Source organism: Chiloscyllium plagiosum, chromosome 18, assembly GCF_004010195.1.
Source record: "Chiloscyllium plagiosum isolate BGI_BamShark_2017 chromosome 18, ASM401019v2, whole genome shotgun sequence".
Taxonomy (NCBI): Eukaryota; Metazoa; Chordata; class Chondrichthyes; order Orectolobiformes; family Hemiscylliidae; genus Chiloscyllium; species Chiloscyllium plagiosum.
The window spans coordinates 8,352,841-8,373,904 of NC_057727.1; the positions used below are offsets into that span (position 1 = coordinate 8,352,841).

General features: G+C 42.7%; 1 protein-coding gene and 1 long non-coding RNA gene across 3 annotated transcripts in view; both read right to left on the reverse strand.

Moving 5' to 3' along the window:
- Positions 1-21,064, reverse strand: part of prkar2aa (protein kinase, cAMP-dependent, regulatory, type II, alpha A) — a 319,318-nt gene that overhangs the window by 247,666 nt on the left and 50,588 nt on the right. The window lies entirely within an intron of this gene.
- LOC122558829 lies at positions 267-21,062 on the reverse strand. 2 transcript variants are annotated; one of them, XR_006314256.1, is made up of 4 exons: positions 18,555-21,062; positions 13,289-13,352; positions 12,988-13,067; positions 267-1,164 (listed from the first exon to the last, which is right to left on the reverse strand). It is a non-coding gene; the product is annotated as an uncharacterized LOC122558829 (long non-coding RNA). The 2 variants fall into 2 exon arrangements; XR_006314255.1 differs by lacking the exon at positions 18,555-21,062 and having other exon boundaries at positions 13,289-13,376.

The window sequence follows — 21,064 nt, forward strand, 5'->3', positions numbered from 1 at the left end:
ATCAATAATTGAGAGTCATTGTAATGTGGCCATCATTGAATATATCAGGACAGACAGTGTGGACATTATTGTGTTGCTGTTTGTGGGGGCCTGCTGCGCACTGGCCAGCTGCTGTGTTCTCTCCAACAATAACTGAACACGATTGACTGTGCAATATTCTGCAACATCAAGAGATCATGAAAAATGCAAAGTTCATTCTCTCTCGTTCTTACTGTTTTATGAACCAGGCCAGAGAGAAATGTCACATTTTCAGTCCAAATTGGGATGTTGATATCACTGAAATTGACATGCTCTTTTAGAGTCATTTAGATACTTGCGGTCATTTGAGGCTCCCACATCAACAGCATTGTCAAACCTTCACACACTGCTGTAGAAATCAGTTTGAAGCAGATCTGGTGATGACTTTCCTGCTGTAATTTCAGTGCAAAAAGCTTTCACATTGTTTATTTCTTTTGACAAAAAATAATCACATCCTATTCCACATAAATGCAAGCCTTTCTTTTCTTACACAGATATTGATTGAACAGTAAATTTGGATTGTGTTTCAATCTCCTTCGCATTTCATTCCTTTTCAAAGAAAATAATTTCCAAATTGCTGTCTCAGACCCCCCACCTGGCACTTCATTCAGAAGCTGGGAGATAAGTGTAACAACAGAATACAGACAAATTGGCAACCTCTGAATCATACTTGTGGAAAAACTCTTAAGGCAGTAACGTAGGGGACACAGAAATCTAAGCTTCTGCCAAAGTTGAAGCAGGAAGTTGAGAAGTTGGCTGAGCTATTGGTGCAGGCTGATTACACAGAGATATAGGGAAAAAACATCCCACCCAGGCCAAACATTGCAAAGTAATCATTAAAACATGACAACTGTCAGAATAAACAAGAATTTGTGTCATATAGACTCAAGCAAACCTTCTTCTGGTAACAAAGCACCTTAATTCCTGGTTAAAATAGACTGAAGCACTTGGAATCCTACAAACAGTACATAAGGAGCTTCACAAACAATCCACTAATGTTAACATGGACAGCTGTGAGTACTGCGGACTTCTTTATCAAATTGAATCTCAGGCACAAACCTCAGAGTAATTGTGCCGTCTCTCAGAGGCAATGTGAAATCGACATCTTCTTCTGTCTCTTTTGTGAATGTAAAAGATGTCATAGCACTGTAATGAAAAAGGGGAGGAGTGTTATCCCATGGGCTCCTGCATAATATTTATTCACCAAACAAACATCATGAAAACAGTCATTATCACATCTGTGTTTACTGGAGTTTACTTTGTGCAAATGTTATGATTTCCACATTATGACAGCATAAGGGCAGCACGGTGGCTCATTGGTTAGCACTGCTGCCTCACACTGCCAGAGACCCAGGTTCAATTCCCACCTCGGGCAACTGTCTGTGTGGAGTTTGCACGTTCTCCCAGTGTCTGCGTGGGTTTTCTCCAGGTGCTCCGGTTTCCTCCCACTGTCAAAAGATGTGCAGGCTAGGTGAATTGGCCATGCTAAATTGCCCGTAGTGTTAGGTGCATTAGTCAGGGGTGAATGTAGTCGAATGGGTCTGGGGTGGGTTGCTCTTTGGAGGGTTGGTGTGGACTTATTGGGCCAAAGGGCCTGTTTCCACACTGTAGGTAATCTAATCTTAAAAAAAAATTGCATTTCAAAAGTTCATGAATTGACTGTAAAAATGTTTAGCCCAGTGGTTGTGAAAAATGCTATCTAGTTGAAAGTCATTTCTCTTCCCGTAGATCAAAAGCTTTCTGCCGAGTCAAATAAGGAGGACAGTCAAAAATATGTTAAAAACAAGGAGAGTCAAATGTAAGGCTAAGTGTTTTAGCCATCTCTCACTAATTTAAATTATTTGATTTAATTTATTGTTGTCACATGTGGAAAAATATCAAATTGTCCATTTGATTGATTGATTGTTGTCACATGTACTGGGATACAGTGAAAGATGTTTTGCATACTGTACAGACAGATCATACCATACAAATTACATCAGAGCAACAGAACATCTTTGTTGCTCTGTGCGGAATACAGTTTTACAGCTACTGAGAAGGTGTAGAGAGCGAGATCAGAATTTACATTTAAGAGGTCCATTCAAAAGTCTGGAAACAAAGACCTTTTCCACTTTTTTCAGGTCAGGGATTTTATTCAGAAAGGGACCACTCTCTTGACCAATCCTTGCAGATCTATTATGAAGAAGTGGGTACTTGATGCTAAAAGTACTGTCTCTGCTAGTATACTTTATCAGATGCTGGGGGCTGATCCTTCAGAAGACATTCAGTGGCTTTGCGGAGTTTGGGAGAGGGAATTAGGGGTTGAACTTTCTATGGAGGCATGGGGGGACATTTGCGAGAATGCGAGGAAGATCTATTTGTAACAGGACCCATGCCATGCAGCTAAAGATTTTGCATAGGGTCCATTAGGCCCCAGGCTATCTCTTAATGTTTCAAGTGGGAGAATCCCCCCTTTTGTCCAAAGTGTAAGATAAACATAGGTACTCTCACTCATTGTTTATGGTCTTGCCACAGGCTCTGTTCGTTTTGGAGTTCTGTGGCAGGGGTTATTGAGAGGGTCTTGAGGCCAAGGTTAAGATGGACCCAATATCTCTCCTCCTGGGTGTATTCAATATACCCTCTTTGGCCATGGGAAAAATCATTTTAATATCCTCACTTTCTGCTTGGGTTTCTGAAACTCCCCCCGGTCCGTTGGATTGGCATAGGCTTATTGTGGAACATATTCCTCTGGACCTTTTTACAAATATAGTGCACCAGAAAACAGAAAATTTGTACAAGATATGACAGCCCTTTCTGGATGGATGTAGATTTATCTGCCATTTTAACTCGGGCCTTCGTGTAGTTATGGCATTCTGATTTAGTGTACTCGATGTCCTTAAAGGAAAACGTTTGAATATTTTGTGTGCACCACTTGGTGCTCTCAGAGGTCAAGAGCCAATGTTTTGTCGCGCTGAGCTGTTTGGCTCGTTTATTTATTCATTAACTACTTTTATTGATTTGTCTGTTTTGCAAATGGGTAGAGTTGGGTTTTGGTTGTATTGTTTGTTGCTGTTGTGTTTCTTTTTTGCTTTTTTTTGTTGTTATATGTATACAGAATGTTTGTTAGTGTTGTCATTTATTTTCCTTTTTGATGGCTTTGTAAAGAAAGAAAAAAGTTTAATAAAAATACCTATTAAAAAAATCTGAAAACAGCAGGGAAGGAGCTGTTCTTGAATCCACACGTGTATTCCAACTTTTACATCTTCTGTCCGGTGGGAGAGAGTACAACCAGGGTGGGAGGGGGTCTTTGATTATGTTGGTTACTTTCTCAAGGCTATAGAAAGTACAGATGGAGTCAATGGATAGAAGGTTATTTGCCTGATGGACTGGGCTGTGTTGATAACTGTCCGCCATCTTGGGAAAGCAGTTGCCATACCACACTATATCCAGATGGAATGCTTTCTCTGGTGCATCTATAAAAATTGGTAAGAATCTTTGTCAACATGCTGAATTTCCTTAGCATCCTGAGGAAGTAGAGGCATTATTGTGCTTTCTTGACCAGCGTGCTGGCACAGGTGGACCAGGACAGATTGTTGGTGATTATCAGTTCCAGGAACTTGCCACTTTCAACCTCCCTCCACCTCAGCACAATTGATGTCGATAGGAGCATATATTCCACCTTATTTCCTCGTCAATAAGCAGCTCCTCTGTTTTGCTGACATTGTTGTCTTTACACCATGACATTAAGCACGCAATCTCTTTCCTGTTTTCGACCTCGTCATTATTTGAGATCTCACCTACAACAGTGGTGTTGCCAGCAAATTTGTAAATGGAGTTGGGATGGAATTTGGCCACACAGTCATCAGTGTATCAGGAATACAGTGGGGGCTGAGTACACAGCTTTGTGGTGCATCGGTGTTGAGGAGGTGTTGTTACCTACTCAGTGTAATGATCAGGAAGTCGAAGATCCAGTTCCAGAGGGAGGAACTGTGATGTAGGTCTCAGAGTTTGTTTGGAATAAAGCTGTTGAAGGCAGAACTGTAGTCAATAAGAAGGAGCTTGACTTGGGTATCCTTGTCATCCAGTTGTTCCAGGGATGAGTGTGGGGCCAAGGAGATGGTATCTGCTGTAGACCGGTTGCCCAGGTCGGTAACTTGCAAAGGATTAAGGCAATCTGGGAGGCGGGAGTTGGTGTGAGCCATGCCTCACCTCATGAGGCCCTTCATAATGATGGAGGTCAGAGCCAATGGGCAATGGTTATTGAAGAATGCTGCTTGATTCTTTGTCACAGGGATGATGTAGTCTTCTAGAAGCAGGTGGGGCTTCAGATTGAAGCAAGGAGAGGTTAAAAATGTCAGTGAATCCCCCTCACCAGCTGATCCACGCAGGATCTGAGGGCACGGCCAGAAACTCCATCCAAACCAGTCGTTTTCCATGGATTCACTGTCAACAGGCTGGTCTAATGTCTATGCTGGTGACCATGGGTTCAGGTGCATCTGAGGCTGTTGGGATAGCTGACATCGTTTCAAAGACGTACTGCTCAGTGCCAGCATAGAATGCATTGAGCTTATTGGGTCGGGATGTTTTGCTGCCTGAGATTCTGTCCAACTTTGCTTTGTCACCTGTTACATTGTGTCAGCCTTGCCACAAGCTGGTATTGCTTCTTGGGGCTCTGATGGCCTTACAAAGGTTATACTTGGGATTTCCTATATTGGTTAGGGTCACCCGACTTGTACGCCTCGGACTTGGACTGCAGTAGGAAGTGGATCTCCCAGATGATCCATTAGTCTCATGGTTGAAAGCCAAATTTGAATTGAACAAGACAATAAAGAGTTAAACCAGATGACAGCACTGGAGCTTTGCAGTGTAGTTATTTTAACAACCTGTTCCAAAATGCAATGGCACACGGCCAGTGCAGGTGAGACATAGCAGGTCTGCTTCCAATCGCAGAGGTTACTCTGCACTGGCCTTGTTCAGCAGACTCGATACGTAAATCATGCAAAGAATAGATGTACAGCTCCTTACAACCTTGTGCAGGCAGCAGAACCTAACAACACTACAACAAATCATACACACAACACAACAATTGATACTCCAGCCAACATTGCTGCAGAGACTCTGCTTCTGTCTCGTCAGAGACTCAGACCAAAGTTAACATTTCAAGTGACCCTTTGCCAGAACATTCTGGACTTGAAATGTTACCTCTGTTTTCTCTGCACAGATGCTGCCAGATATGCTGAATTTCTGCAGTAATTTCTGTTTTTGTTTGTTTCAGATCTCCAGGATCCACAGCTCTCTGTTTCATTCTAATTGATGCCTGAGCTCCAAGATCAAGAGAACTTTTAACTCATAGACTCACAGAGTCCCTGCAATGCAGAGAGAGGCTGCCATCAAGAGTGCACTGACCTTCAGAAGAGCATACCACCCAGACCCAGCCCCCCCCCCCCCCCCATTATGGCTAAACCACCTACCTATGGATCCCTGTTTGCTAAATAACAACTTAGCATGGCCAATCGTCCTAACCTGCACATCTTTGGACTGTGGGAGGAAGGCAGAGCACCCGGAGGAAATCCACACAGACACGGGGAGGATGTGCAAACTCCTCACAGTGAGGCTAGAATCAAACCCCAGATCCCACAGTATCTATAGACAAGCACTTGAGAGGTGATTAAAGTCATAGAGGCCATTATCATTATTCCTGTCAAACGGGCTTAAACATTTAGGTTCTTCAGAGATTTTTTTGCCTACCCAGTGTGCTACCTTTAGCATGAGACATGAAACCGAGACACTGACTACTCCGGTTCTGAAGAAAAGTTATACTGGACTTCAAATGTTAACAATGTTTCAATTTCTACAGATGCTGCCAAATCTGCAGAGTTTCTCCAGTGCATTCTGCTTTGATTATCCTGTTTACTCTGTCAAAGCCTGTCGTACTACCACGAAGAAGAGCGCGAGAGTTGTCTGGAGAGCCCTGGTTAACGTTTCTCACTCAGTCATGATCACTGAAACGAGCAGCTGACCTGGTCATTATCGCATTACTCTTTGTGGAAGCTTCCTGAGTACAAATCCACTGTGACATTTCCAACATTATAACAGTGTCTACACTTCCAAACCACGTAATTGACTGGAAAGTCCTTCAGGATGTCCTCACATTATGGAATGTGAGTCTCCGTTGGCCTTTGGTAGTTTAGAGAATCTTTGGAGCAGTCAAGAAGCAATCATCTCATAAAACATTTCTAAGCCAACAATGTGGCTCCATACAAGAGGTACCGTTGATCAGAAACCTCACTGGATCAATCGCACAAATATTGTATATTCATGAGGGAGTCAGATGTGAGAATTTGGCGTTAGTAACTTATCTCCTAACTCACGAAATCCTGGTCACTATCGATAAGGCACAAGTCTGGATGGGGGCAGCTGCAGCAATGCTCAAGAAACTTAACAGAACCCAACACAAAACAGACCAACTGATCAACACCTTAAACATTCACTCCCTCCACTACCAACGCATAGTGGCACTAATGAGAGTCTTCTACAAGTTAACAGTACAACTCTCACCAAGGTTTCCAAACCTGTATACTCTATCACACAGAGGAAACAAGGGCAGCCATGCAATAAGGATCTTTAAGCATCTACCCCTCTAAGCATCCACTCCCTCCACCACTGACACTCAGTAGCAGCAATGTGTACTATCTCCAAGATGCACTGCAGAAATTCATCAAAGATCCTCAGACAGCACCTTCCAAACTCATGACCACTTCCATCAAGAAGAAAAAGGGCAGCAGATACATGAGAACACCACCACCTTCAGGTTCCCCTCCAAGCCACTCACCATTCTACCTTGGAAATGTATCATCATTCTTGCACTGTTGCTAGGTCAATATCCTGGAATCCCCTCCCTCATGGCATTGTGGATCAACCCACAGCAGGTGGACTGCAGCAGTTCAAGAAGGCAGCTCACCCCCACTTTCTCAAGGGCAACTAGGGACTGGAAATAAATGCTGGGCCCGGCCAGTGACACCCACATCCCACAAAAAAAAGAAAATACACTGGAATACCACGAGCTGCAAGTTCCCCTTTAGGCCACACAATATCCTGATGTAGATCTGCCACTGTTCATGTTCATGAGCTCTAAATCCTGGAACACTCCTCCTGAGAACTCCTACATCATCTCTGGCAAAATGGTTTGAGAATTTGACTTACCATCACCTTCTCAAGCAATGACGGCTGGACTTTGTTGCTGGTCTTGACACACACACACACAGACACACACTCCTACATACACACACATGGACACAAGCTCTTTCTCATATACTCATACATATACTCCCACACTCACACGCACACTTGCACCCTCTGACAGACATATACCCATTTACACTGTCTCACAGACACTCATAACATCCCCCCCCCCCACCATATACACACGCGCACATATACACATAAAGGTTTGTGGGGTGAATTTGTACTTGCAGAATTACATGTTACTTTGTTCAAAAGCTGCATGAATCCATGTAAGAGTCTGTAAATCCGTTTTTTAGATTAGAGTCAGTCTGACGATCATGGCACACAGTCTCACACAGGGCACCTCACACCTTAAATACATTATCTGGGCCGACATGACACCAATTGCTCACTTGAGAATGTAACTTTAAAAACGTTATATGATTTACATATGAAAGAACTGAAACCAACGTGGTCATTCTAAAAGATGAGAGACTTAACAAACAATCCAGGTCTTTTTCAAAATATAATTTCAGTTATATCACACTGTAAACTTTTGCAATAAATTCTGTCTTACGATCTTATACAACCAGTTGATGAAGAAACAGCGCTTGGAAAGCTAGTGCTTCCAAATAAACCTGTTGGACTATAACCTGGTGTTGTGTGATTTTTAACTCATTATTCAACTATTTATGCTTCTCCCTCAAAATCTGGAGGAATTAATAAGGCGGCACATGAGAAGAGATAGATACAAGATGAAAACAAACACACAAAATGCTGCTGAACCTCAACAGGTGTGGCAGCATCTGTGGAGAGAGAAACATGGTTAACATTTCAATATGATTCTGCCTTCGAACACATGGAGAGACTTGAAGAACAGTCATATTAGACTTGAAACATTTCACTCTCCACAGATACCACTAGATGGGTATATGAACAGGAAGGGCTTGGAGGGATATGGGCCGGGTGCTGGCAGGTGGGACTAGATTGGATTGGGATATCTGTCAGCATGGACAGGTTGGACTGAAGGGTCGCTTTCCATACTGTACATCTCTATGACTCTATGACCTGTTGAGTTTTGTCAGCATTTTCTGAGTTGGTTTTAAATCTTCAGCATTTGCTGTATTTTGATTATATTACGAGAAAGCAGATTGAAGGTTCACACTTCATGATTACGTACACAAATTAATTAAAATAAAATTCACTTTCAGCAAATTTTAGTGTCTGTGAGTCAGTTTTCCACAAATCAGAATCCTGCTGAGTGAGTAGCCTGAGGATCCCTTTTGGCAGAGTTGAAGTGATGATTGTCTCTGCCGCACTGTGGCCCCCTCGCTGATGGTGCACTGTTCACCTCGATCTTACTGGCTTAGCTCGTACCCTTCTCTGATGAATCTAAGGCCATCCCAAATACTGCTCCTGCACCATGTAGCATTCACTCTGCTGAGAGTAGAACCTTCTGTCGGTGTGCACCTTCCATATCCTCAGCTTTCTGAGGTTCTGCTATGCTATGAGGTAGTCGTCAATGACTGAGGTGCCCATGCTGTGATGAAAGCTGTGCTGTACTATTGGCAGCTGGGATTGCTAAGGCAAACATTCACAATCTGCTCCTGCCTTCCCCGAACTCATTCTCAGTGCGAGATGCGGTGCTTCCTCTTCGTGTGCACAGAACCGTGATCATACAGAAACATGGAATATAGAAGCGGGAATAGGCCATTCGGCCCTTCGAGCGTGCTCTGCCATTTAATGGTATCAAAGAGTTTTGGTATCAAACTCTTTCTGTTGCAGAGAATTCCACCGGCTCACTGCTCATCTCACTCCTAACAAAGCAAAGGTGATGTGAGAAAAACATTTTTCACCTAATGATGGGTTAGGGTATGTGCTGCCTAGAAAGGTGCTGGAGGCAGGTACAGCTGGGGCATTCAAGCAGGGCATTGGACAGTTATTTGAATAGAAATGTTGTGCAAGGACATGGGGACAAAGCAGCGGCTTGGCCAACAGAACTAGTGCAGGCACGATCGGCTGAATGGCCTCATTCTGCACTGTAACAATTCTGTGATTCTGTCCACACATTTTTGCCGTCACCTTTAATCCTGTTCTTTTGGAGGGGCAGGATTTCCTTCTTTCTCTCTGAGTGAATCACTTGTTGTCCGCTCTAAGCTTTCTCCTAATGACATCAGTAAAACCCGTCTTATCCTGCCAAACACTGACCTGGCAATAACTCGAAGTGGGAAAAGACAGTGTGAATATTTGCCACCACGAAAGGAAATGAGCAATTTGTAAAGGGTAGAATGTTTCTAGCCAAGTCAGAACTTCTTTCCCCTCTTTCCTCAGTTTAATCAATCGATGGTCATACTCATAAAGGAGATGTACAGATTGCTAATAAAGGATGCTCATAAATTTAGCCAGGAAAAAGGGAAGTCATTCAGCCCATCAGCTAGCCTAGTGCTTTGAAAGAGCTATCTAATTAGTTTCATTCCCTCACTTCTCCCCACCTTCTGAAATTAGTCCCCTTCAATAATTTATCCAATTCCTTTTGAAAGTTTCTGTTCCACCATTATACTTCAGGATACAACAATCAGCTCAGAAACATTTCCTGTACAGAAACATTTTTATTCATCTCCACTCCAAGAACAGTCCCAGTTTCTCTTGCTTCTCTACTAAACCAGAGTCCCTCATTTTTGATACCAGGTCCCTCTCAAAAACCTTGACATTCTTTTTAAAGTAGGCACTAAATGATACTGTTCTACTGAGATCAGCAGAAGGATAGTATTGGAGTCAATGTTTATTTTACCTTATGTTAGAGAAGGTGGTGCAGTCACAATATCCAAAATCCCAACTAATGCTCTGGGACATGAAGCTGGTGGAATTTAAATTCCATGAATAAATATGGAATATAAAGTTAGGCTTAGTCATGGTGCCATGAAACTTATGGCAATAAGTTTCAACAATTGTTGAATTATTATTGTTAAAATGCATCTGGTTCACCAACTTTCTTTAGGCAAGAAAATATGCCATCCTACTTTTCTACCCTTGTCCATCCAGATGGTAACACTTGCGGGTCTGGAAAATACTGTAGAAGCAGCCTTGGTAAATTTCTGCAAGGTATCCTGTAGATGGCACACACTGCTGTTACTGGATGTTGATGGTGGAGGGAGTGGATGTCGTGCCAAATCAAGCAGGCTTCTTTGTCCTGGATGGTGTCAAGTTTCTTGAGTATTATTGGAGCTGCACACATCCAGGCAAGTGGGGAGTATTCCATCCCACCCCTGACTTTGTCGATGGTGGACAGACCTGAGGCAGGCAAGATTTCAAGCCTCTGACCTGCTCTCGTAGCCACAATATTTATAGGGCTAGTCCAGTTCAGCTCCTGGTCAAGGGTAACCCCAAGGATGTTAGTGAGGATAGCAGATGCTGGAGATCAAAGTCAAGAATGTGGTGTTGGAAAAGCACAGCAGGTCAGGCAGCTTCCGAGGAGCAGGAGAATCGACATTACGGGCATAAGCCTAACAAAGGGCTTATGCTCAAAACGTTGACTCTCCTGCTTCCCGGATGCTGCCTGACCTGCTGTGCTTTTCCAGCGCACACTTTTCGAACTCAAGGGATCCAACAAAGGAAGTTCCATTGTTTTAGGTCAAGGAGGAATGGTTACATTCTCTCTTGTTGGAAGAAAATTATATATAACTAACCGAACAGTTAGAGCTATGCTAGAACACATTTCTTGGATTCTTAGCATACCTAGTCATGCATCCTCAGCTACCATCACCTCTGTGCAGTAAACTTGGAGAACTTCCAATGGGATCTCACAGGCACAAAAGACAACATAGTGTTGGTGTATCAGCGCACCAGTACCCATTTGCAACCGAAGATACAATGGCTGTCACTTTGCAGCATGGACCGTCAGTCTTTGAGAAAGGTAAAACTCAAATTAAATAAATGAGTGAATCTTGCAAGCGGAATACAGCGAGAGCTCAAGGTAAGGTGCAACAAAAAGAGATAGTTTCCAGAAAATTACTCATCCAAGAAGAAGAGAAAGAACTAGGAGAAAGTGAGATGCTGGGGATCAGAGTCAAAAAGTGTGTTGCTGGAAAAGCATAGCCAGTCAGACAGCATTCGAGGAGGAGAATCGATGTTTTGGGCAATAAGCCTTTCGTCAGGAATGTGGGAGGGGTGGCAAGGGGGCTGAGAGATAAATAGAAAAGGGTGGGGCTGAGGGAAAGGTAGCTAGGAATGCTAACTGCAGAATGTTTCAGAGAGGATCTCCGGGACACGCACCAATCAACCCCACCGCCATGCGGCCAAATACTTCAACTCCTCCTCCTGCTCCACCAAGGACATGCAAGTGCCTCCACTACCAAATCCTAGCCACCCAACGTCTGGAGGAAGTACATCTCATCTTCTGCCTTGGGACCCTCCAACCACATGGGATCAATGTCAATTTCACTAGTTTTCTCATCTCCCCTCTACCCATCTTATCCCAGAACCAGCCCTCCAACTTGGCACTGCCCTCTTGAACTGTCCTACCTGTCCATTTTCCTTCCCACCTATCTGCTCCAACCTCCACTCTGATCTATCACTATCACCCACACCCCCAGCTCATCTCCTCCAATTCCCGCACCTCCACCCTTGAAGCCACCCCTCCAATCACAACAAGGACAGAACCCTTCCTGGTCCTCCCCTTCAACCCCACCATCCTCCAGATACAATGCACCATCCTCCACCATTTCTGCCACCTACAGTCAGACCCCAACACCACAAATATATTTCAATGCCCACCCCTTTCAGCATTCCACAGAGTCCATTCCTTCCATGACTCCCTTGTTAGGTCCACACCCGCCCAATAATCCACCCTCCACTCCTGGCACCTTCCCTTGCCATCTTCCCTGCGCCCACACCATCCCCCTCACCTCCATCCAAGGCCCCAAAGGATCCTTCCATATCTGGCACAGATTTTCCTGCACATCCAAACACCTCATCTGCTGTGTCCGTGCTCTTGATGTGGTCTCCTCTACACTGGGGAAACAGGATGCCAACTTGCAAAATGCTTCAGAGAAATTTCCAGGATACGTGCACCAATCAACTCTATTGCCCTGTGGCCAATCACTTTAACTGACCCTCCCACTCTGCTAAGGACATGCAAATCATGGGCCGCCTCTTCTGCCAGATCCTAGCCACCTGACGCCTGGAGGAGGTACACCTCACCTTGGGACCATCCAACCACATGGGATCAGTATCGACTTCACTAGTTTCCTCATCTCCCCTCCCCTCATCTCACTTCCTGAAGAAGGGCTTATGCCCGAAACATCGATTCTCCTGTTACCTGGATGCTGCCTGACCTGCTGCGCTTTTCCAGCAACACATTTTCAGCTCTGATCTCCAGCATCTGCAGACCTCACTTTCTCCTCATCTCACTTCATCCCAGGTCCAACCTTCCAACTTAGCACCACCTTCTTGAACTGTCCTACCTGGCCATCTCCCTCCCCACCTATTCCGCTCCACCCTCCATTCTGACCTATCACCATCACCCCCATGCTCGAAATGTTGACTCTCCTGCTCCTCGGATGCTGCCTGACCAGTAGTGCTTTCCCACACCACACTTTTTGACAAAGAAAGAACTACAGACTGAAGCAGAAACAATAAAGCTATTTAGAATTTTGTCACTAAGCAAGTCTATCGCAGCTCAACTTGCATTATCCTATTAGCTGGTATATTCAAATTTACCATGCAAATTTGACTAATATGACAATATGTTGCTCCTTATTTGCTTACCTGGATTTTATTTGCATCTCTGAGTTTTTGAGACTGGGAGACCGCTGCCTGAGTCCAATTTTATGGGTCTTTACTGGCACCTAGTGGAAACATTGAGCTCAAAGGTTAGTCTTCCTGAATCAAAAGAATCTGGAGTTGATGCAAATTTCGAATGACGTCATTTGTATCACAGTCACAAGCTTCATTCCAATCACTGTACTTTGTGTTTGTGGTAAGTGTCAGAGTTTGATGAGCTTCCACAATGGATCTTAATCAGATCCAGCCGAAGCATTGTGATTTTGAGCTCCACAGCTGAACTTACCAGAGTCAATTGTACAGTCTCCAGGAATGGAAGATTAATTTTGAGGACATTGTCACACGCAGCCCTAAAGGAAAGTCACAGATTCATCAATTAAAAAAGAAATTGTCGCAATTTTCCTTTGAGTGTTTCTCTTCACTCTCTGAACTGCCCTAATACCTCCTTACATCGATTTGCTTCATATCATTCGATCATTGTCCAAAGTGCCCCGAAGTGTTTGATTACAAGGAAAATTGCAAACAAATTCAGTCCAGAAGAATGTTTTGGAACTATAAGCTGTTGATGGTGAACATAACTGGACTGCACCAATTGGGAACATTTGCAACTCAAAGCGGGGCTTGTACCCATTGATAAAGAAAAACATTGCAAGAGAGAAAGAAAAGAGTTGGTGGCCTTGCCTAGAAATTCAGAGGGCCTAAGCTAACCTTCTGGTGACCTGGGTGCAGATCTCATTGAGGCTGACATTGGGAATTTGAATTCAATAAAAAAAATCTGGAATTAAATAGCCAACTTAGCGGAAACCAAGTAACCACAGTCATTTGTCATAAAACCTATCTGGTTCACTAATATCTTTAAGGGAGGGAAATCTGTTGTCCTTGCATGGTCTGGCCTACATGTGGCTCTAGACTTGCAGCAATACAGTTGATACTTAACTGCGATGGGCAATCAATGCTGGCCTAGTCAGGACCAGCCTGAAAATGTGTTGCTGGAAAAGCGCAGCAGGTCAGGCAGCATCCAGGGAACAGGAGAATCGACGTTTCGGGCATAAGCCCTTCTTCCTGAAGAAGGGCTTATGCCCGAAACGTCGATTCTCCTGTTCCCTGGATGCTGCCTGACCTGCTGCGCTTTTCCAGCAACACATTTTCAGCTCTGATCTCCAGCATCTGCAGACCTCACTTTCTCCTCAGGACCAGCCACACAGCCAATGGACAATTTTTTTTTTTAAAAAACAGACTGACCATCAAGCTTCACCCAATTAGTGTCTTTTTGCTGAAGACAAATCATAACTAGCGTTAGAAAACTCTCAGAGGAAACAAAACCTTGTTCAAGTTGCAAATGTTGTCTCTTTCTGGCTACGCTCATCAACAGCTTGTACTTCTGCAACATTCTTAGTGTAATCGACTGTCCCAAAACACTTTGTTGGAACTATTATCACAAACTATGAAACCAAACCACATCAGAACACATTCTAGCAGATGAACAAAATCTTCATCAAAGGGATGTGTCTTGAAGGTGAGATAGGGAAATTAAGTGTTTGAAGGAGGAAATTTCATGACTAGTCCACCAGTGGTGAATTAGTTAAATTCAGAGATGTTCAAAAGATCAGGTTTGAAGGATAGAAAACTCGGTGGTTCAAACATAAGTCCAGTTGGGAATAGAATCCTAATCATTTCCCCTTTGAATCTCCAGAAATGATGGGTCCATCCTTAGGATGTTGTTGCAAGTGAAAACCTTGCAGCAAAATCATATTAACATTTAAAACAATTCTATTTTAAAAAATCTTTGGCCGTTTCTATTTACCTGTTATGAGTGAGGATGAAGGAGCTCCTCTCTCTCTCTAACCCCAGTACTCAAAACAGAATTTAAAAGATTCACCTAGTTATGAATAATTTTGGATAGCTTTTTTAAAATCTTGTGAAGACTGTGGAACATAACTGTATACAGCTTATAGTGTAGTGAGAGGCTGCTTCATTAAAACCAAAACAAAGTTGAATATCAAGCGAGGTCCCTGACTGGCTACTAACTTATCCAGTAATAACATCTCATGGAATCGTAATGGGTGTCACATATGGATGGGTGTCATTAAGGAGAGGCAGTTGTCACTGGGACCTTTGCTGATGTTCTATGTTCAGAATTCGTTGAGAACTCAGAAGCTTTTCTGGAAAATATCTGCCTTAGTTTTTCCACAACTGCCTCCGGACTCTCCAAAAGGCAGGGAACGAGTTCAGTAGCTTCACATTCTCAGCAGGATGGACGTCAACTAAACTAAAAACAAAACCATAAACCTAGGCATGTGATTTCCAGTAAACAGATCCAAACAATTTGCTTAGGTCACATGGATGCCAAGAAGTCCCTATGTCCTTTTTGTGACCCCTGCAAAACAAAATAGTTCAGGTACCACTTCCACACTCCAAATAAACCACCACCCACAATCCTTTGAACATGATGCCTCAAAGTGAATAATGAAGTGTCTTAAGATTTATCATAAAATTACTGGATGTGGGAAGAAAGGTTATTTGACTGACGGTCAAGTATCATCCCCTTGACAGAGAAACCTTGCTGCTTTACAATTGGTCCAGGGGGGCAGGTGACATGAGGATAGACTTGTTTGGCAGCTAAAGAGTAGATTGGAGGCAGACAGTCATGAGTTGGTCCAGCAATATGTCCAGTTGGAGTTGGCAACCCTTCCTGAGGTGCAACTCTCTCTCCTCTCATTTCCAATGAGGAAGGAGCCAGGCCAGGAAATATATTGGGGAAAATCAAGACCAAAGAAGGCATAGTTTTGAAATAAAACATTCGCATGAAAAAAAATCATTTTCTTTCCAAAAACAAATTAATTCCATTTTACACTCAATAGTCTTGGTCTGACAAACTTTGCTTCAAAGAGTCAGAGGTCAACAAGAGCACAAAACAGGCCATGAGGACTCCAATATGTCATCAATACTTCAACAACTGCATTTAATACAGCACCTGAGAAGCACTAAACTACATCAAGGAACTTCACAAATATATTTTTGACTCAGATGCAGAAGGGAAATTATGAAAGGTGATTCATAACTTGCTTAGAATACGGTTAGAAACATTTTAAAAACGTGATGTTTTGGATGGGAATAACAAATCTTAAGGGTTACGCAACTGATGCTCCTAATGTCAATACAGCCATGTGTAAACTTGAGGAGCTCAGATTTCACTGAGAATTGTCGAGTTGAGGGAATTTACAGGGATAAGGAGGAGTGAAATCATGGAGGTATTTGAAAACAAGGAAGAAACCTCTGAAACTGAGATAATTATCAGACGAGGACAGAAAGCTGCATGTACAGTTGTTTAAGTATCACCATTGGCTGTCAACTAGTGTTTGTAGCACTCCCTCTTTCATATTCCGCAGGTGGCATGAAATCTCTTACAACTCTTATGCATGCGTCTATGGACAGGTGTCTGGGCACATTAGATTTTGTTCTCATAGCAACACTATGTAATACTGAGAACTGTTAGCAAAAATTAATTCTTAGATAACACTTTTGCTTTATTCTTTTACTGGATGTACGCATTTATTGCTTACCTCTAATTGTCCTTGGTGGTAGAAAGCCACACCTGGAACCGCTGCAGTCCATGCAGTGTGGGAATACTATTCTCCTGACAAGAAGGATGCTGCAGGATTTTAATGGAGGGACAGTCAAGGACCACTGACATCTTTCAAAATACCATGCCACTTAGAGGGGAGTTTACAAGAAGTGGCATTCCTATGCAAGTATTACTATTTCTCAGTAGCAGAAGCCGTTCGGAAGGCATCAGATGAGCTGGGTTTAGAAATATTTTTACTGGTTTCTGAAATACCCAATTTAGAAGTTGCCTTATGAGTTTTCTGCCTTGCATGTACATAATATTGACTGGAATTAGCCCTCTTGGTCTCTCCATACTGCCTTAGCCCTCTATTCTAAGACTGCTGGTATTTGTGGTGTCAGGGAGGGGAATGGAAGGGAAAGGGCTGTATCATTCTGCCTTAGTTTAGTATTGGATGGCTACTTCTGTCACTGAAGCCTTTGATTTTATTTCAAGTCATTACCAGATAAAAGCTAACAAAACAGTGCAGAGCCAGGTGGATAAATAACCAGAGGGTTGCCACTGTTTTGAAGGAAAGCTGTATAAGTCATGGAGTCATCGAATCATACAGCATAGAAACAGACCCTTTGTTCCAACTTGTCCATGCTGACCAGACATCCTAAGCTGACCTAGTCCCATTTGCCAGCATTTGGCCCAAATCCCTCTAAACCCTTCCTATTCATATACCCATCCAAATGCCTTTTAAATTTTGCAATTGTACCAGCCTCCACCAATTCCTCTGGCAGCTCATTCCATACATACATCACCGTCTGCGTGAAAAGGGTACCCCTCAAGTCCTTTTAAAATCATTCCCCATAAACCTATGCCCTCTGATTTTGAAATGCCCCACCCCAGGAAGAAAACCTTCACTATTCACCCTATCCACACCCCTCATGATTTTATAAACTTCTATAATGTCACCTCTCCACCTCCGACACTCCACATAAAATAGCACCAACATATTCAGCCTCTCCTCCATTCCCAGCAACATCCTTGAACATCTTTCTGCACTCTCTCAACTTGAACAACATCCTTCCTATGGAGGGGTAACCAGAATCTAAGCAGTATCCCATAAGTGGCCTCACCAATGTCCTGTACAGGTGCAACACGTCATCCCAACTCCTATACTCAATGTTCTGACTGAAGAAGTCAAGTGTGCCAAAGGCCTTCTTCACTATCCTGTCTCCCTGGAACTCCACTTTCAAGAAACAGTGCACCTGCAATCCTAAACATCCTTGTTTGGCAACACTCCCCAGAGCCTAACCATTAAGTGTATAAACCCTGCCCTGGTTTGCCTTTCCAAAATGCAGCACTTCACAGTTATCTAAATTAAACTCCATCTGCCACTCCTCAGCCCACTGGCCGATCTGATCAAGGTCTTGTTGTACGCTGAGATAACCTAATGCACTGGAGGAGAAAGTGAGGTCTGCAGATGCTGGAGATCAGAGCTGAAAATGTGTTGCTGGAAAAGCGCAGCAGGTCAGGCAGCATCCAGGGAACAGGAGAATCGACGTTTCGGGCATAAGCCCTTCTTCAGGAAGAAGGGCTTATGCCCGAAACGTCAATTCTCCTGTTCCCTGGATGCTGCCTGACCTGCTGCGCTTTTCCAGCAACACATTTTCAGCTCTAACCTAATGCACTGTCCACTACAACACAAATTCTGGTGTTGTCTGCAAACGTACTAACCATACTTCCTATATTCACACCTAAATCATTTATTTTGACTTGTTTATGAAATATTTAACCTAGAAAAAAAATATAGCCTTGTCTTTCATAGGAGTTTTTTGCCTTAGACATACCTAATATTGACGAGAATTAGCACTCTTGATTTCTCTACACGGTCTTCTCCCTCTTTTCCAAGACAGCTGATATTTGTGGTGTCAGGGAGCATTTATATCAATTACTTACATTAAACATTGGCATATCTCTGGTACTTGTGGGATCTTACCAAATTTTCACTAATGCCGGAGGTCCAGTAGCACATATCCATTGGGGAAAGATTATGGTATCCTTTCAAACAAACAAATTGAAACACCTCCATTGTTAGAGTTTCTGCAATTTATTTTGAAGATTTTAAAACCTGACAATAGCTATTCAAAAGACAGATTAGATGCTTTGAAACCAGGTTTATTTGAGTGTAAAGAAAATTCAACAGATAAAAGATTTATTCATTCACTATTGATAATATTGATTTTATCAACAAAGTAATCCAGTAAATCTGCACTTACTTTTAAAACAGATAATTCCAGAAAGGCCTTCGGATCATATTGGTTACTTGTGTTACAACAGACTAGTAAAAATAATAATAATATAACTTCTCACATTGTTTCAATCACAAAACATTAAAAATGGTAAACCTTGAGCCACAGCTCCACAAAAAAAAATTATTAATAGGTACTAAGTCAGTTAAAAGTAATTGCATTCACACATCACCTTTCACAACCCACTGACATTCCAAGTACTTTTGAAGTGTGGTCAATGTTGTAATGCAGATCAAGTTCTCTAAACAGCAATGAGATACATGACCAAATGATCCATTTTAATGGTGACTGTTCTAGGATAACTATGGACCAGGACACTAGATAGAACTCGCAAACACTTATTCAAAAAAGTGCCACTGGAATCTTGGTGTACTCCTGAGAATGCAGATAGGGGTTTAGTTTATGCCATGCCTGAATGACGACCCTTTAAGAGTGCAGCACTCCAGAGTACTGAGACTCCCGCCAGAGAAGCAATCTCGTCCTCCCATGCTAGTACTGGGTGCTGTTTAGTAAACACCTATGTGGACAATTTACACAAGTTGCAGTCTGCTAGAAAGCTTAACCCACTGCAAAACAGTTCTACATACATTTCACACATGGATGATTCCATGTGTTCATCAACGTTACCTCCTGGTGGATGGACACAGCTTTGAAATTCACCAGTTAAACTGGAAACCACTTTCAGGCAAGTGGCAGTAGCTAGCTCGTCAAATATATATCTCTGGGTGGAAGTCCACTGGTCACAAATTGTGCTGGGGGTGTATGTGCAAAACTCCAGAATAAGGGGAAGAGATGGTGGCCAGACAATTCCGTCCTCTGCAAAGAGAGTAACACCACCACATTCATCAGATGGCTGTAAACAGCTAGAAATCTGCACATGAGATTAGAGGCAATTTTGAGGTATTGTTAGCAAGATCCAACAGGTAGTATCAAACCTGCACTGCCTCTTCAAACAACATCTGCACAAGCGTTGCAGGCACAAAGAATTCTTACAGTTGCTGAGTTGCTTGCATTGACAAGTGCATTTTTTTCCTTTGAAAACAGAAATGGCAAATATTCACACGTGGTTTTACAGGAATGGTCCTTTCCAAGGCCATTGCTAATTCATGGAAACAAATTTAATATTTGGTTTCCATGAAGACGAATGGAGAGAAACAGAGAAGCTGATCTCCAAACGTCACTGAAAAGCCTGGGAATCCCACTGATTGAAGTTGGGTTTCTTTAATCAGCGGCCCAGCTAATCCAAAGATGGTTTCATTTTTCTTTCCTCGTTTCTTCCAATCGTTCGAGTCAGCCTCTAATATTAATAGCTTCAAGCTAATTATCACAATTTGTTCTCAACAATGAGAACCTATACTCATTTATTATGTCAGATCCAATCCAGAAATGTTGTTTTCATTTAAGCAAAGCATAGGACATTTATAATTGTAAAGTACTTAAGGCAGAAGGCACAGATTTAATAACTGCAATCATTTCATAAATATTGCATTCAAGACTCATGGCTTCAAATGGTTTTATTAGTTCATTTGAATAAAGTGAATGAAATCCTGGAGCAGACAGCATTGAGCCATGTGCTACAGGGCCTGTAATTCTCAAAAGGACTGCAGCACTGGATTTTGAAACATAAAACATTCAGGATTCAGCAGATCAAGTAACAGCAACCCTGCAGTAAAACATGACAAGCTTCATCAGAAAGACACAATATTGCTGAATTAAGGCCAGAACAGAGTCTGTAAACCTATATCTCACATCCAGTTTAAGCTTCTTCCTTATAGCCCTACTCAGCCCCACCTCTCCATTTCCGATAAATGGCAATGAGAATTTAAACACAGAGGCAATAACTAACCACAAGATGGCCCAGTTTCTAAATGCACTACATGATGGATAGTTGGCACACTAGGAAGGTTTCACATCTGACCTCTGGTCAACACCCAATTTTACTAGTCCCAAGACTTCTAGAAGAGGAACAAATTACATCAAAGCTCCTCAGAGTTGTGGTTGATGGCTGTGGCAGATGACAAGCCAAGGCTTTGGCTCTCAATCAGCGTGCAGTAACCACTATCGAAAAATGTGTAGAATCCATAGAATCCTGAGTGTGGAAGTAGTCCATACCAACCCTTCAAAGAGTAACCCACCTAGACCCATTCCCCGAACTTGTATTTACCCCTGACTAATGCACCTAATCTACACATCCCTG